At 37.2% G+C, this 19,090-nt stretch overlaps 5 non-coding genes and 1 pseudogene across 5 annotated transcripts; 2 read left to right on the forward strand and 4 right to left on the reverse strand.

The window, feature by feature from the left end:
• Nucleotides 1-19,090, forward strand: part of LOC130222044 (zinc finger protein 721-like) — a 495,527-nt pseudogene that overhangs the window by 305,698 nt on the left and 170,739 nt on the right.
• On the reverse strand, nucleotides 5,600-5,671 carry trnap-cgg (transfer RNA proline (anticodon CGG)). Its single transcript has one exon. It is a non-coding gene; the product is annotated as a tRNA-Pro (tRNA).
• On the reverse strand, nucleotides 7,140-7,211 carry trnap-agg (transfer RNA proline (anticodon AGG)). Its single transcript has one exon. It is a non-coding gene; the product is annotated as a tRNA-Pro (tRNA).
• Nucleotides 8,285-8,357, forward strand: trnar-ccg (transfer RNA arginine (anticodon CCG)). The gene has a single exon. It is a non-coding gene; the product is annotated as a tRNA-Arg (tRNA).
• trnap-agg (transfer RNA proline (anticodon AGG)) lies at nucleotides 8,681-8,752 on the reverse strand. Its single transcript has one exon. It is a non-coding gene; the product is annotated as a tRNA-Pro (tRNA).
• trnan-guu (transfer RNA asparagine (anticodon GUU)) lies at nucleotides 18,702-18,775 on the reverse strand. Its single transcript has one exon. It is a non-coding gene; the product is annotated as a tRNA-Asn (tRNA).

Raw genomic sequence — 19,090 nt, forward strand, 5'->3', positions numbered from 1 at the left:
TAAACCTGACAGGGCACACCTTTGAAATGAAAACCATTTCAGGTGACTACCTCTTGAAGCTCATCAATAGATTGCCTAGGCATGAATAGAAAGAGTGTGCAAAGCAGTAATTAAAGCAAAAGGTGGCTACTTTGAAGAACCTAGAACATCACATATTTTGTTACATATATATTTCCACATGTGTTAACTCATAGTATTGATGCCTTCAGTGTGAATCTACAATTTTCAGAGAAGATGTGTCCAAACTTTTAGTCTGTACTGTACCTTGCAGAATATTTCATTTTGGGGGTCAGAGAAAAACCAAGCTCTTTTTTGTGCCTCTGGCTTTAAATGCAAATGATCAAATGCACTCGCTCTAGATTACTCATGTTGTGTTCCCTCATTTGTATCTTCCACTGGCTTTAAACATTTGTAACTTGCTTGAAAGGCCTAATTGAGACAGATCCTGCATGTTCACAGCACGTACGCATAATTCACGCTTATATTTGTGAGTTTGCATTATTGTATATAAATTATGCAAATGTTTCCCAGTACTGGGTTGCAGCTGGAAGGGCATCCGCTGTTTAAAACAAATGCTGGATAAGTTGGTGGATCATTCCGCTAAGGTGACCCCTGATGAATAAAGGGACTAAGCTGAAAGAAAATGAAAGAATGAACTTGTGCTAATGCTTAATGCCACGTTTGCTGTAAACTGGAGTGATGAGGAGATGGCAAGATGACATACTTTGCTACTTGTTTTCATTCATTTGTACTTTTGTCTTTGTTTTCTTGCCTTTGTGCATGTCCTGAGGCTTAGCTGAAGACCTACATAGTGACATTTTATATACCTGATAAGATGCAGAAATGCCATCTAAAAAGGTGACCTGCTGTTTGTGGAACGTGACTACAGATAACCCAGGATTCTGTTTATCGAGGGTTAGAATGAACCAGGGTTAAACATTTGAATTATGAAAAGCCCCAAGAATACTCAGCATCGGCTCTCAGGATAACCAGAGTACAATGACAAACAGCGACAATTGTTAGTCATGTCATAGTGACCTGATCTCATATGCTATTGTTTTAGCACTTCCAATTCAGTTGACAATTGGAGAAATGACCAGGAGTTATAAACGGCAGAAAACAGTCGCGCTACTTGCTCTACAAACAAGTGTGTTCATGACTATACATACAAAGAAAAAAAAATGTGAAAATTTGACTTTGCAACATCAAGCAGCATTAGGCATGGTGATCAGGTTAAATCATTCAAATGAATCAATGACTTCTGCTGTCTTCATTTGTTTCAGAAACACAGATTTCTTTACTATTTAAAACTGCATTTTTAGATATTTCTTTCTGCTGGAGATACTGTCCTAAAAAAGCCTTATATATACCTTAGATATACAAGGTTTTAAAACCTTTCCTTTTCCAAACTGTGCTATACCTTGTAAACTGTTATCACCCCATGCCTAAGCAGCATAACACTGTATTTTGGATCCAAAAATTATTTCTTAAAAAAATAAAATTCAGGCAAAAAGATTCCAATGGCAGCGCCTGCTGGTACATGAAGTATATGGTCAATACTGACGAACTTTACACTCAAATGTTTGCATATCATCAGCATGCTGTAATCCATTTTTCAGCAGCAAAAGTCATTTAGACTAGCTTGATGGCCAGTTGTAGTCAATGCAATGCTAAACGTTATTGTTCCACTATAATTTGTTTTGTTTCACGTCGTCCCACAGCAACATCATATAGTTTAGAATACTGTACAATGTTTTATAACAATTAATTATTTTAGTGTCCATTTCATTCAGCATATTTAAAATTGGGGGCCTCCACGTTTTCTGACATACTCTAAACCAGGGTTTCTGCAGTTTTCACCAAGTAAAATGCAAGAATTTTATGACATTTTCAAGACAATTATGAATTAAATTTTAGACTCATAAAGGGAAAGGAAGTTTTCAAATGCCCCAGATGGAAAAGATTTTTACTTGCTCTATCAAAAAAATATTATGATTTAATACATTTGATAATACAATAATAAATGAATGATAAAAAATTACAATATTTTAGATATTTCTTAGCAAAAGATTTAAAATATTGTATAAAAACAAGCAAGCTTTACTTGTATCCATACACTTTACCAAACATAAACTTTCTTTGAAAAATTTTATTAAAATAAATGAACAAATGTTTAAAAGTTAAAAGACTTTTTAAGGCCTAAAATTTAGATTTTGAAACTTAAGACATTTTAAAACCCCGCTGAAACCCTGTTTAAACACAATAGCCCTGGTAATTAGTTATTATAATAATGATGTAATTCTAACTCAGATACTATCTGTCAGAACTAGTAACAACTACTAAAAACAACTTTAAACCCATAAAGAAGTTGATAAAAAAGGGAATTGTGACATATGCAAATGGAAAGTACCAAGCCAACATCACTGTAATAGCAGATGTCTTCTGTGAGAATACTGTTGGTCAAATATCATCAGCTCAGTTAAACTATTTTTATTTATTGTTTTTATTTATTTTATATAGCGCCAGTGCTTAAGGACACTTTACAAAACAGTAGGAGAACAAGAAAAGCAATAACCTTAAGAAGGTCCAGAAAATGGGAGACTAATAATACATAAAAATAATGACTAAAGACATGAGAACAAGTAACAGGAAAGAAGCTCATTCCTGTCTTTCAATGAGTGCTTATGTGCATTTAGGAGAACTAGGCAGCACACTCAGAGCTGCAAGATGGATTTAATTTAGTATTCTTATTATTAAAATATATCTGAATGAGGATCAAATGACGGAGTTGGTCTTTGAGAATGAAAATCAACCTGATTGTTCCTGCAGATCTTCCTGTTTGACTGTGAATGTTTCTTCAATCTTCACATCTTCACTCTCCTCTTTAATAAACACCATCTTTATAACAGTGTGGAGATCAGTCGCTTCAGCAGGAGTTTTTCTCTGTGTTTGGACACTTTATCCTGTTTAAAATGAACAAAACAATAAAAAAAATTTAAATGAATAAAACAATGAATAGAAACAAAATAACTTCTCTTCAAGACTTTTTTCAACAGTTTCTTTATATGAGAGTAATTAACAAAAATAAATCCAGTAAGTTCAAACAAGAAACAATAGCCACAAATAAGCTAATTAACCAGTATACTATTCCATATATATGGTGATGTATACCTAGAATGGAGTGACATTATACTATTTAATAAACTAAACCTTCATTAAAACACTTATTACACACATTTCTGTTCAAACAATAGCCCTCATTACTGTGAGTAAAATAAATACTACGTTGTATAAAAGGCTAAAATATTATTTTCAACAGCAGAGGTACATAATTTAGCATAGGATGAAAAAAACCTGAAACTTTAATCAATCAGTTTATATCTGTGTAAAAGTTTTATAACAAACCTTTCTCTAGTTGAATCACAGCATGGAATCACAGTGCAGGAGCGGCGCAGCCTTATGACCTCACACCGCCACGCCAAAATAAAAGTCTTTTTTTAAAAGCTTTTTTGCCACTTAATTTCAGTCATGACTTATTGATAAATTTTTCCCTCGTTTTCCACTTTCCACTATATCTGCTCTCTCGCGCACACGCACGCACGCACACACACACACACACACACACGCACACACACAACAACACAGACGAATTCAGTATTTGAAGCTGATCAAAAACTTTAAACATTTTTAAGACAATTTTGAAAAACATTTTTAATCCACCTTATGATAACTTGCATGTCTAAAACACATTACTTCCTATTAATATGAGTCCAAATCTCCTCGTAATTATGACCTCTTTCTTCCTATTTTCACAACTTCATATCTAAGATTTATTTTTTAAATAATATCTGTAATATAATATTTAACTTTACCTTTACTTACAGAAGCATATAAGGGGATAGTTCACACAAAAATTACAATTCAGCCAGAGCGGCCCACTGCAGATAATCAACATGCTACCCATCTGTCCATACCCTTGAATATGTTTACATAAGCACAAAAGCCATACACACAAGTCTTCACACAAGTAATCAACGTTTTGTTCCAGTTCCTGCCTGACTGCTTGAATCCATAAGTGATTCTTTTCAATTTACACACCAGTTTCTCTTTTCTTTCCGATTTTACCTCATAACTAGGGCCAGACAGAATCTGCGGACATTTTTTTTGTTATTTCTGTGGAGAATTTGTAAAAAATCTGCTGATTTATGTGAAATTATTTTGGGAGTATCTTAACTAAAAACTTATCACATGAAATGAAAAATAGTAGTGTATATATATATATATGTGTGTGTGTGTGTGTGTGTGTGTGTGTGTGTGTGTGTGTGTGACATTGATAACATTCACATTGTAACACAAAACATAAAATAACAGTCAAAATGCAAGAGTAGTTTTGGGTTAATTAAAAAAAAATTGTTTTAAAGCACCAAATCATTAGAGTGACTTCATGTAGGACACAAATGCCTCAAATGCAGCTTTCACATCATTGGAATAAATTATATTTTAACATATTCAAATGGAAACGTTAACATATTAAAACGGAATCATTATTTACAAGGTTACTTTTATATCTGCATCTTTATAAAATAAAGCAGTCGTCCCGAACCTTTGAAAAATAGTCCATGTTGTCTTTATATATTTAGATAGCTTCATTTATTACTGACTTTATGTTTTCAAAATATGTAATTATGCAGTTGAAGTGATATTGTGCTACTTTTGCTACATAGTAGAAGTGAACTAGTTTTGTTTTGTGTTAAAGCCACAAAGCCATGCATGTTCATAACCACACTTCTTTGTATGAGTGCTTTATTGGGACCTTATAGGCACATTTTGTGCCTGGAATCAACTTAGTATTAGTGAGACTTAACTATTTTGTTAATTACTTAATACCCACAGAGCATGCTCATAGGGCATACTTCTGACCCAGATTCTGTGCCCGAGTATACTTATACTTCACCCAGTGTGGCCATATACACATCTTATTTGACGGAATGCAAACTGGGATCGAGATCTTAAAGTGCAGTTTTGCATGTGTTGGCATCTTGTTGAAGGCATACAAAAGATCCATGACAAATGATTGGCGAAATGGCCCAGTGGCCTAATGGATAATGCATCAGCCTCAGGGGCTCGGGATTGTAGGTTCAAGTCCCATCTGGGTTGTCTTTGAAGGTCTCACTTCAAAATGGGAGCAATGTTTGGTGGATGAAACACGGTAGCTGTGAAAACCTTCTTGAAATGTGTTTGCATGTCATTAACTTCCTGCATTGCCATGCATATTACCTGTTATGACTAAAAGAGTAACGAGATACCTAACGCGAAAGGCCATTTTGAATCCTGCATGGTGCCTACAGAGAAGAGACTGTGTACAAAGACAAAAATGGTGCTAACATATAAAGCTGGTGGGTTGTTCAAGATCCATAAACAAATATAAGAACTGAATCATTGCCGCTCCTTTTTTGTCTGTATAATTGTACATGTTAGACTGATTTAGATCAGAAGTCCACTAAATATTCATTAACTAAAATCCCAGCAAAAGCTGCTACAATTAACATAGAAACACCATAGATAGCACAGCTCCGCCTCTTTTTCGATGACAGGCGTAGGGCTCGTCCAGGATTTGAACCCGGGACCTCTCGCACCCGAAGCGAGAATCATACCCCTAGACCAACGAGCCCTGTAGAAGCAGTCTGCAGTGCCACAAAAAATTCTGTGAGACTGATCCAATCTACTCTTTGTTCATGTTGTTTTAGTTACGTGTGTCAGCAACTCCCTGGAGGCATATTACAGTTCACAGGCAGTAAAAAAAAGCCCAGTGTGTGTAATGGATACGGCACCAGCCTTCGAAGCTGGGGATTGTGGGTTTAAGGTACCAACTGGGTTGTCTTTGATGCAGTTCCTTTTAAGTTGGCTGTGCAAGACAATCCAGTGTGACCTTTAAAAAGCTAGGTTCAAACCCTTAGGTCAAAAAGACATGACAAAGGAAAACTCCTCAGAGAAGCTGTTTTGTCATTAGGTGTACACATCAGATCGTCTGAATGCAATATGGCATAGGGATCCTAAAGTACTGTTTTCTGAGTTACAAGAACTTCCTGAGCCATACAACAGATATGACAATTGCTAGTATTGACCCAGTGACCTAATGGATAAGCATCAGCCTTCGAAACTGGGGATTGTGGTTTCAAGTCCCATCTGGGTTGTGTTTCTTGGGTTACATTTAAGTTTTGTGAAACAATTCCGACTTGTTTTCTCAAAACTTAGGCGTGATGATCTGAGGACAATAGTTAGCTTCGAATTCTCAGACTTGCTACACACTTCAAATAAGATTTATCCAATCTTGCTTGAATCTCACTGTCACGTTCCAAACTTAAAAGTTTCCGCTAATCTTTGGCAACGGAGATCTTGACTTCAAGTACCCCATGGCTTTCAACTAATGGTCTCATGTTAGGTGGATGATGATGAAACGCAAACAAGAAAATAGCTGCAGAAAGGTTGTGATATCAAGTTAATGAGAGTGGCCTTGTCTGGAATTTGAAACTCAAGACCAGTCATAACATACACGAGAACCATACTCCAGGACCAATGAGACAAGAATGTGTATGATTGCACAAAGAAAATGTTTGTCCATTAGTTGCACACATCTTATTTCACAGAATGCAAAGTGGCATATAGATCCTAAAGTGCAGTTTTCCATGCATTGTCATCTTGTTGAATGCATACAAGAGATCCATGACAAAAGATTGGCGACATGGTCCAGTGGCCTAATGGATAAGGCATCAGCCTCCAGGGCTTGGGATTGTGGGTTCAAGTCCTACCTGTGTCATCTTTGAAGGTCTCACTTCAATATGTTAGCAATGTTTGGTGGATGAAACACGGTAGCTGTGAAAACCTTCTTGAGATGTGTCTGCATGTCTTTAAAACGTTGCTTACATATAAAGCTGGTGGATTGTTTGAGATCCATAAACAAATTTAAGAACCGAATCATTACTGCTCCTTTTTTTGTCTGAATAAGTGTACATGTTAGACTGATTTAGATCAGAAGTCCACTAAATGTTAATTAACTAACGTCACAGCAAAAGCTGCTACTATTAACATAGAAACACCATAGAAAGCACAGCTCCGCTGCTTTTTCTATGACAGGGATAGGGCTCGTCCGGGATTTGAACCCGGGACGTCTCGCACCCTAAGCGAGAATCATACCCCTAGACCAACGAGCCCTGTAGAAGCAGACTGCAGTGCCACTAAAAATTCTGTGAGACTGATCCAATCTACTCTTTGTTCATGTTGTTTTTGTTACGTGTGTCAGCAACTCCCTGGAGGCATATTACAGTTCACAGGCAGTGAAAAACAGCCCAGTGGAGTAATGGATACGGCACCAGCCTTCGAAGCTGGGGATTGTGGGTTTAAGGTACCAACTGGGTTGTCTTTGATGCAATTCCTTTTAAGTTGGCTGTGCAAGACAATCCAGTGTGACCTTTAAAAAGCTAGGTTCAAACCCTTAGGTCAAAAAGACATGACAAAGGAAAACTCCTCAGAGAAGCTGTTTTGTCATTAGGTGTACACACCAGATCGTCTGAAAGCAATATGGCATAGGGATCCTAAAGTACTGTTTTCTGAGTTACAAGAACTTCCTGAGCCATACAACAGATATGACAATTGCTAGTATTGACCCAGTGACCTAATGGATAAGGCATCAGCCTTCGAAGCTGGGGATTGTGGATTCAAGTCCCATCTGGGTTGTTTTTCTTGGGTTACATTTAAGTTTTGTGAAACAATTCCGACTTGTTTTCTCAAAACTTAGGCGTGATGATCTGAGGACAATAGTTAGCTTCGAATTCTCAGACTTGCTAGCACACTTCAAATAAGATTCATCCAATCTTGCTTGAATCTCACTGTCACGTTCCAAACTTAAAAGGTTCCGCTAATCTTTGGCAATGGAGATCTTGACTTCAAGTACCCCAGTGGCTTTCAACTAATGGTCTCATGTTAGGTGGATGATGATGAAACGCAAACAAGAAAATAGCTGCTGAAAGGTTGTGATATCAAGTTAATGAGAGTGGCCTTGTCTGGAATTTGAAACTCAAGACCAGTCACAACATACATGAGAACCAAACCCTAGGACCAATGACACAAATGTTTATGATTGCACAAAGAAAATGTTTGTCCATTAGTTGCACACATCTTATTTGACAGAAGGCAAAGTGGTATATAGATCCTAAAGTGCAGTTTTCCATGCATTGGCATCTTGTTGAATGCATACAAGAGATCCATGACAAAAGATTGGCGACTTGGTCCAGTGGCCTAATGGATAAGGCATCAGCCTCCGGAGCTGGGGATTGTGGGTTCAAGTCCCACCTGGGTCATCTTTGAAGGTCTCACTTCAACATGTTAGCAATGTTTAGTGGATGAAACATGGTAGCTGTGTAAACCTTCTTGAGATGTGTTTGCATGTCATTAAAACGGTGCTTACATATAAAGCTGGTGGGTTGTTTGAGATCCATAAACAAATCTAAGAACCGAATCATTACCGCTCTTTTTTTTTGTCTGAATAAGTGTACATGTTAGACTGATTTAGATCAGAAGTCCACTAAATGTTCATTAACTAACGTCACAGCAAAAGCTGCTACAATTAACATAGAAACACCATAGACAGCACAGCTCCACTGCTTTTTCTATGACAGGCATAGGGCTCGTCCGGGATTTGAACCCGGGACCTCTCGCACCCTAAGCGAGAATCATACCCCTAGACCAACGAGCCCTGTAGAAGCAGTCTGCAGTGCCACAAAAATTCTGTGAGACTGATCCAATCTACTCTTTGTTCATGTTGTTTTTGTTACGTGTGTCAGCGACTCCCTGGAGGCATATTACAGTTCACAGGCAGTGAAAACAGCCCAGTGGAGTAATGGATACGGCACCAGCCTTCGAACCTGGGGATTGTGGGTTTAAGGTAGCAACTGGGTTATCTTTGATGCAGTTCCTTTTAAGTTGGCTGTGCAAGACAATCCAGTGTGACCTTTAAAAAGCTAGGTTCAAACCCTTAGGTCAAAAAGACATGACATAGGAAAACTCCTCAGAGAAGCTGTTTTGTCATTAGGTGTACACATCAGATTGTCTGAATGCAATATGGCATAGGTATCCTAAAGTACTGTTTTCTGTGTTACAAGAACTTCCTGAGCCATACAACAGATATGACAATTGCTAGTATTGATCCAGTGACCTAATGGATAAAGCATCAGCCTTCGAAGCTGGGGATTGTGGATTCAAGTCCCAACTGGGTTGTGTTTCTTGGGTTACATTTAAGTTTTGTGAAACAATTCCGACTTGTTTTCTCAAAACTTAGGCGTGATGATCTGAGGACAATAGTTAGCTTCGAATTCTCAGACTTGCTGCACACTTCAAATAAGATTTATCCAATCTTGCTTGAATCTCACTGTCACGTTACAAACTTAAAAGGTTCCGCTAATCTTTGGCAATGGAGATCTTGTACTTCAAGTACCCCGTGGCTTTCAACTAATGGATCTCATGTTAGGTGGATGATGATGAAACAGCAAACAAGAAAATAGCTGCAAAAAGGTTGTGATTTCAAGTTAATGAGAGTGGCATTGTCTGGAATTTGAAACTCAAGACCAGTCACAACATACATGAGAACCATACCCTAGGACCAATGACACGAATGTTTATGATTGCACAAAGAAAATGTTTGTCCATTAGTTGCACACATCTTATTTGACAGAAGGCAAAGTGGTATATAGATCCTAAAGTGCAGTTTTCCATGCATTGGCATCTTGTTGAATGCATACAAGAGATCCATGACAAAAGATTGGTGACATGGTCCAGTGGCCTAATGGATAAGGCATCAGCCTCCGGAGCTGCGGATTGTGGGTTCAAGTCCCACCTTGGGAGCAATGTTTGGTGGATGAAAGACAGTAGCTGTGAAAACCTTCTTGAGATGTGTTTGCATGTCAATAGGCTTGTTTGAGGTGTGCCTCACCTTGTCTGCAGTAAGAAGAGGGCTCAAATAATACACCACAAGTTGGACACTTCCCAAATCTTGCTATTTTGCCGCCTGGAAATGCTGTCAGTGGCGAAGATTGCGTTCGCATTTATTATCGCGGAAGACCTCATGAAAAAATAGTATAGTAATATAGTTAATATTATAGTAAATATTACAGCGTTTTTGAACATGTTTTTTCAGTATTGGGTTATGTTTATAGTTGTTGTGATACCAGAGCAACTTTAGAATTTAAACAGGCTATTTTTATAATATGGTTCAAAAACACTATAGTATTCCTATAACTCATTATAGTATTTTTTGTATTGTGGGAGTGGATGCAATTGAAATATCAATGTTTTTACAAAAAAAGAAGGTCATAATTACAGAAGATGAACAGCTCATTACTTAAAAGGGTGTAATTAAAATATAAATCTGTATATTCAACAAATGTTTAAAGAATAACAAAATAAACAGCTTATACAGCAAGAAAGCTTTCAAGAAATCTCATTTGGCTACATTATAAATTAAGTAGCTATAGCAAGATGCTTTTGAGTGACAAGTCATGACAAATGTTTGTTTGACATAAAGAAATTCTTTAGGGGTTTATTATATTGACATGCTTATTAGGCCTATCTGCTTTTACTGCAGCCAGACTAAAATAAATAGCCCAAGACCTTCTCCAGAATAAAAACTAGTAGACTCTAGGAAATACTGTTCTTGGTCTATTAAACATGAGTTTTGATTTGTTTGTATACTTTTTAACATGTTGTTTTTAATAGAAAGGAAATATTTTTAGTTGAAAAATTAAAATTAAGTATATAAAATATCTAAAATGACATACAAAGTCACAAGTGACTCATGGGTATTTAATTACTGTACAGCATTACATTACATGTCTATACGCACAGGCCTGTGTGTTTCCATTCATCATATTAATTTACTCGCCGACCGACTGTTGGCATCGTGCATCGAGTGGTCTCGCCACTAACTGAGAGACCCAGCGCAGTGAGCGCACCATGGGCGTTGCTTGGCCTGTTTTAGGGGGGCTGTAGCCCCCCTATATTTCTACTCAGGATTCAGCTCCTCCCTGTCTTGTTATTCATTTGATCAGCAAACCACAGCCATGGACAGCGAGAGAACGAGGTGTGTGATAAATTGATAAATTGTTATAATATCTGCTTATTTGCAGTTCTTTGATATAGATACACTTGTATCACCCGTATCCTCCAATGTCACGGAAAAGCTGTCGGGTTTTCTCGGCGTTCACCTCATCAGCACAGCTGTTTCCTCCAGGGAAAAATGTAACTCTTTATGAACATTTCGCTATTTTTATTTCAAAATGAACTACCAATATTAAACACTTTACAGTTAGTGTAACATTAACTATACAGTCTTGCACAGAAAGGAATAAACAGAGTGACAGAACCACTTAGAGAATGTACCCATTGTAACTATCACTGAGTCACTGACAGAGACAGAAACATCAAGTGTTGTCTAGTATTAAAAAATACTTCTTATTCATTATTATCATTCAGATCGTGAAATATGTGAATTAGCCTGTAAGTTTAAAAATATATATTTATATGCATGTCAATTAATTAGAAAAGTGCCAGTTTGTTTATTTAATACATGAAAACAAAAAATGCACTTAAATATAGAAAGTGTTTTTTACTACAGTAAACTGGTGGGTTGAGCCTATTTGGCTTATTCAGAACTCAAACGGCTATGCCTGTCTATGTAATAAAGTGGAATACTAGTATACAACCCATATTAAACAAACATTAAGTGTATTACTATGAAATTACTAATATTACATTTATATATATATATATATATATATATATATATATACATACAGGGGCATAGATTTAGGGTGGACGGAGGGGATGTGTCCCCACCAATGTCCTCCAACCATTGAAATGTCCCCACCAATAATTTAATCCACAAAAAAAAAAAAAAAAAAAATGGCGCTGTCAACATATAACCTAGGCATGCAGAAAGGGTTCAATCACGTTCGCTCCTCCCGCCCCCAAAACACATATGAGCCTTTTGATTGGCTGTGCCTTTCCCTTAAAAACAATAAACACAGGAGGAGGTTTAAAATATTACTTATAAAGAATTTGGGTACGATGATATTAATCAAATCTTTATTGCCACTGTCTATATGTTGGCTTCTCCTTGTTTCTAAGTTGACATTGTGCACATTGTCTGTCTGATTCTACATCTTCTCATCCTTTTTAACTCTCTCACTGTGAGTGTTGTCATTATTTGAATCACTCCTTATGCTAGGCTTTGCCTCATTCTTGTTTTGAATAAATATGTGCTTATTAAACAATTATAGGTGACCTAATGAATAAATATTAATAATCATGACCTAATGTACAGTTTCTGGCTGGACGAATCCAGGCAGCCATCGCCGATTGGGCCAAATGCTTAAAGAGCCCATATTATGGGTTTTTGAAAATGCCCTTCCATATAGTGTGTAACACAGCTCTAAGTGAAGTGAAATATCCAGCTAAGGCTTAAATCTGTAAGTGTACAGTGTTTAAAACTATTGATTCATCTATAAAAGAGTCGACTCATAGTGCTTCAAACGAGTCGTCTTGATAACGAGTCATTAGGTGTTTCGTGATGACGCGGCTACGAAACACAAGTAGTTGCACGCGCAAACCCGGGAGATTTGAAACCTGCGGCCCCGCCCACTAACAGAAAAAAAGTCTCACACACACACACACACACACACACACACACAGAGACACCAGTGAAATGAAGTCACGCTGTGAAGATGAATTTTATTGACAGTCTAATTAAAGATGAAACCTCAGCAATATAGCCCAGCCTTGAGCAGTTCGAGTGCTTCTGGAAATTACATGCTTAAAAAGAAGACTTAATCGGTTTGTTAAAGGAAGGATCAGTAAAGACTGTCAGAACATGGATCAGTGGATCATGGATCAGTTTCTTCCCCCATTTCACAAGTGTAAGTACGTGCGATTAAAACTGTTGCCTCGATTACTCTATCTTGCAAATTATGTATTTAGTTTGTTACTTGTAACCGTGTGTACTGTATCAGGTTAACTCTTTATATTCTCATATCGCATGTAAAGCCACGTTGAAAATGCGATGCGTGCCGCTTTGTTTACAGATCGTCAGCTGTTGCTACACGCATGCAACGGTCAAGTTTCAAAATAGTTCAGCTCAGTTTTCGAGGTGAGGTGTATAAATTGCACCCAATTAGGGTCTTGGTGATATAACTGAGCGCCGCGGATATAACGGAGCGATTCGCCCCTTCTCTATTCTGCCGATCTAGGTCTCCTCTATGGACGCACCGGCCCTATGTGTGTGTGTGTGTGCGTGCGTACGTGCGTGCGTGCGTGCGTGTGTGTGAAAAGAGCAAGGAGACTGCGACCGGCTAGGAGATCTCCTCGCCAGTTCTTGGACTTTTTGCTCAATAAAATAGTTAGTCGTCAGTATTTTCTAGTCCATCGTCTGTATTTACATTCACCCACTGGCAGCCAAAATCCACTATAAAGCGTGTGTGCACTGAGACTACTTTTATATTGTAGATTAGCAGCTGGGCATTTTACTCTGCCTCGCGCTGAAGCCTTGTCCGTGTCGACCAATCGCAGCAGGCTGTCATCGGTCCAATCAGCGCAGATTAGCTTCGCGCTGAGGATGGGTTTGGGTACAAATGAATCGCTGAACGATTCATATGAGAGTCGCTGGGATAATTTGGTAAAAATAAATGCAGATTATAAGACCATGACAGTGTTTTTTGACTGTTGTTGGAGACCCTTACAACCGAAATATGACCCTATTTCATGTATAATATGGGCTCTTTAACATTTATTATTATTATTATTATTTTTATTATTACTATTATTATTATCCTCATCATCATAATATCACATCTAGCAAGAGATAAAAGCTGCCTGCATGTAAAAACAATACTTTTTTTTTTTTTTAAATGACCGGCCCACATTTAAAAAATGGTCCGGCCCTTGCCATATGGCCAGTCCGCCCCTGGCGGGAATTATCATTCATTCATTTTCTTTTCAACTTAGTCCCTTTATTAATCCGGGGTCACCACAGCAGAATGAACCGGCAACTTATCCAGCACATGTTTTACGCAGCGGATGCCCTTCCAGCCACAACCCATCACTGGGAAACATCCATACACACTCATACACTACGGAAAATTTAGCCTACCCAATTCACCTATACCACATGTTTTTGGACTGTGAGGGAAACCAGAGCACCCGGAGGAAACCCACGAGAACGCAGGGAGAACATGCACACAGAAACGCCAACTGATCCAGTCGAGGCTCAAACCAGCAACCTTCTTGCTGTGAGGTGACAGCACCACCTACTGCACCACTGCGTTGCCCCTGGCGAAAATTAATACTGCTTTATTAATTATTTATTTATTACATAATTTAAATTGATTATTCAACAGTATACACTACAGCTGCTTTTCACTGGCACACCCACCATATTCTTACGAACATATTTTATTTATATTTGGTTATTAGCCAATTTCATTGACTTGAATATAATAAACCATGTATAATATAAATACTACCCATCATCTAAATTCTTATCTTTATATAAAATCTTAAAAACTTTATATAAAACTAAAAAATACAATAAAACGTTCATGCACAAAAAAGCAAATACAGAAAAACAAAGTTTTAATATGCTTCAAGAGCTGTGAAGCGAGCGATCTTTCGCCTGGTCACACCAGCCTGACCTCACGAGAAAACGTAAGTATTTTACGTTTTGTCAGTTTAGTGGCTAATTCGTATGAATTCGTACGAGTTCAGTCGTACAAAATTGTACAATTTTAAAAAGGAGGAGTGGCACCTAACCCCACCCCTAAACCCAACCGTCATTGGGGGATGAGCAAATCGTACTAAATTGTACGAATTAGATCATATGAATTTATACGAATTAGCCACTTAATCAAAAAGTTACGAATTGCCATGAGATTGTGTTGGTCACACACACATGCATACAAAAACATGCATATAAAACATGTGTTCTATGTCCTCAAACAAATGTTTGTGTTTTTATATGACGTGGTAAAATGTAAAAATTTCATTTTAAATGTAGAGCTTTATGTTCGTAAGAATGTGGTGGGCCACTGGTTTCTCCCAATCCGTTTGTATAGCGGCATTGCAATGACAGAAAAGAAGGTAGCCTAGTTTCTAATGATTTCACTCTCCCGACAAATCTAAGCTTGTTTTTAATAATACAAACATAAATATCCATATAATAAATAATACTACTAATAATAACATTATTCAAACGGAATCATTTGCCGGCTGTTACTTCGGTGGGACTATAATCTGATGTAAGAGAAGTCTTCTTTCACTACTGTATTGTTCATAAACAGAAAACATTTTACAGGTAACTTTATTCTTAATCTTGGACCTTATTCCTGAAATAAAAATTAGCAATGAAAAGGTGTGAAGCACCAGAAGCGGACCATATTAAATTAATTTGAATATATTTTGGCTATTGTTGATTTCCAGGAATTTTCAAATGTATTTTATTTTAACCAAAGAGGCTAGAAAAAGAATTAAATATTAATGTATTATTATTATTATTATTATTATTATTATTATTATGTTTAAACTATTATTTTTTATTGAAATGGCCAAATTGTTACTGAGGACAGTTGAATGTGCAGTTTTTTGTCTAATAAATGAAAGTAGGCTACAGTTTTTTTTTACTTTAAAATTTTAACAGATTGCTATTTTTTCCTAATGACATATGATGTAATGAATTTGTATTTTACAAATTAGTCTTGTTTTAATTTTTTTAAATACAAATTTTAGGAAATATTTAATAACACGTACTGTATGAGAACTACCTGTTAGTCAATGGAAAAGCAGTCATTCCTTGCGCCACCTGGTGGCTATTGCGTAAAGCACAGAAATGTTTTTTTTTTAATGAAAAGGCCACAGTACTGCGCGTGACTGCGGTTGACAAATTGCAGTATTGCGCGTGCAGAAACACGCGTTCTCAGTAGCCATATCTGTACTGAAGTGGAACTGAACTGAATCTGTACCGTTTTCTGCTCACAATGAAGGCAGAAATGGTCCAGATGACACTTCTAACCAAATATTACAACCGAATATTTCAGAGGAACTTCAGAGTTGAATGAATGAATGACTAAAAATAAATAACTCAAAATTAACTAAATGTATTACTTGCGATAAAAGGTAACTAAATAATGCAGCTACTGACTTTTTGGAGGAATAACTCAATATTGTGACTTTCCCCAACACTGCATGTTAGGATACCTAAATTTAATTAATTTCAGGTTGAACACCTGATATTAGAACTGAAATATTAAACAGGCACTGTTCTATGGAGGACCAAGAGCATCATTTAAAAATAAAGTGAATAATCAAATGATCAATTTTCAATAATTGAAGCAGAAAATTATTTAAATTAATCATATAGGCAGTTAAACAATGGATAAAAAAAATTAAATGGATAAATTAATACACATTGTTTTTAAAAAAAAGTTAATTTATTTCACGTTTTAAATGTTGGTTATTCAAATAATAAAAAGTGCATCAATAAGAAATCGGCTTTAAATGGACAAGGCATATTTAAATGGATTTAATTTGTGTTTTTAAAATATATTATTATATCAATAATATATTATTATATCAATAAAAGATTACATTTAAAAATATCATTTAAATTTGTAAATATACTTATTTAAAACTGTTTATTTAATTCATGTTTTCTTATGATAATTAATCAAAGAATAAAAAAGCATATTAAATATATATAAAATACACATATTATATAGCTTTAAAAAAAACATTTGCCAAAAGCATTTTTTAAAGAATTTAAGGTAATTTCTTAATAAAATACTTTTTATTGTTTGATTAATCAATGTTTTAAAACAAATTGTATTTATTTAAACATTTAAATGTGATGTATTTATGTAAATTTTTATGTAAAAAAATTTTCATTGATAAAATGATTTTTCAGTGTCACTCCTGGTCCTTCATACTGATCATTAACCAGGCATTTCATTTTTATATAGACTTGTCTTATCGCCATTCTCCCATTTATAAATTTAATTTAAACGATAAAATTCTGTATGATCATCATGGTTTAACTCATCAAGCATAAAAACAGATGTCACAGATTTGTGAAAATACAAATTTCATGAAGCTTGGTCTCCTAAACATCAGGTCACTAGCACCTAAAGCACTTATCATAAATGAATTAATAACAGATAACAATCTTAATGCACTCTGTCTCACTGAAACCTGGCTGAAACAAAATGACTATATTAGTTTAAATGAAGCAACTCCTCCAGGATTCTTATATAAACATGAGGCTCGTCAAACTGGTCGTGGTGGTGGAGTCGCGTCAATCTTTAGTGATATTCTTAATGTTAATCAGAGAAACGGACTTACGTTTAGCTCCTTTGAACGTAATGGTGTTTTTAAGTCAACTGGAACAAGTAACTTGGCCGACCTAGGCACTAGACAACAAACTTCTGTTAAATCCTGATGTCATCTTGTAACGCCAGAGAGCACGTGGCCCAGGATCATTGCCCGGCACACGTGTTAGCAGTTGCAAGGCAGCAAAAGCCTTGGTTCGTCCCTGGGTGGGCTCAATGCAACAACCTTTCAGTTAACAGCTGAACTCGAAAACCGTTTGCGCCACAGAGACTTAGAGAGCATTGCAACTGTAGTAGAAATGCTGAACTTTGTCTCAATAGGTATGCTCGAAGAATCCAAATAAAGCTGCTGAAAAGAGAGAGTGAGAAAAGTAACAGAAACGCCCAACGTAGGGGTCGGACCCACGACCCTGAGATTAAGAGTCTCATGCTCTACCGACTGAGCTAGCCGGGCTTCTGATACAGTCATTCTAAGTAAACTGGCATAAGTAACTTGGCCGATCCAGGCACTAGACAACAAACTTCTACTAAATCCTGATGTCATCTTGTAACGCCAGACAGCACGTGGCCCAGGATCATTGCCCGGTGCACGTGTTAGCAGTTGCAAGGCAGCAAAAGCCTTCGTTCGTCCCTGGATGGGCTCAAAGCAACAACCTTTCGGTTAACAGCCGAACGCGCTAACCGATTGTGACACAGAGACTCAGACTAATCATACCAACTGTGGTAGAAATGCTGAACTTTGTCTCACTTGGTCTGCTGGATGAACCCAAATGAAAGCTGCCAAAAAGAGAGAGAGAAAGGTAACAGAAACACCCAAGATGGGGCTCAAACACACGTCACTGAGATTAAGTGTCTCATGCTCTCCCACCTGAGCTAGTCGGGCTTGTGAGACACTCATTCTAGTCACTGTTTTGATCAATACCTTCCCTACCTGTGTAAAGTTTGATGCTGATTTTAAATCAACTGGAATAAGTAACTTGGCCAATAGAGGCACTGGACAACAAACTTCTGCTTAATCTTGATGTCATCTTGTACTGCCAGACAGGGCTTGTGAGATGCTCATTCAAGAGAAAGTCACTGTTTTGATCAATACCTTCCCTACCTGTGTAAAGTGTAATGGTGTTTTTAAGTCAACTGGAACAAGTAACTTGGCCGACCTAGGCACTAGACAACAAACTTCTGTTAAATCCTGATGTCATCTTGTAACGCCAGAGAGCACGTGGCCCAGGATCATTGCCCGGCACACGTGTTAGCAGTTGCAAGGCAGCAAAAGCCTTGATTCGTCCCTGGGTGGGCTCAAACCACCAACCTTTCGGTTAACAGCCGAACGCGCTAACCGATTGCGCCACAGAGACTCAGACACCAAACCAACTGTAGTAGAAACGCTGAACTTTGTCTCACTTGGTCTGCTAGATGAATCCAAATGAAAGCTGCCGAAAAGAGAGAGAGAAAGGTAACAGAAACACCCAACGTGGGGCTCAAACCCACGTCACTGAGATTAAGCGTCTCATGCTCTCCCACCTGAGCTAGCCGGGCTTGTGAGACACTCATTCTAGGCACTGTTTTGATCAATACCTTCACTACCTGTGTAAAGTTTGATGCTGATTTTAAGTCAACTGGAACAAGTACCTTGGCCTACCTAGGCACTGGACAACAAACTTCTGCTAAAT

Source organism: Danio aesculapii, chromosome 4 (assembly GCF_903798145.1).
Source record: "Danio aesculapii chromosome 4, fDanAes4.1, whole genome shotgun sequence".
NCBI lineage: Eukaryota > Metazoa > Chordata > Actinopteri > Cypriniformes > Danionidae > Danio > Danio aesculapii.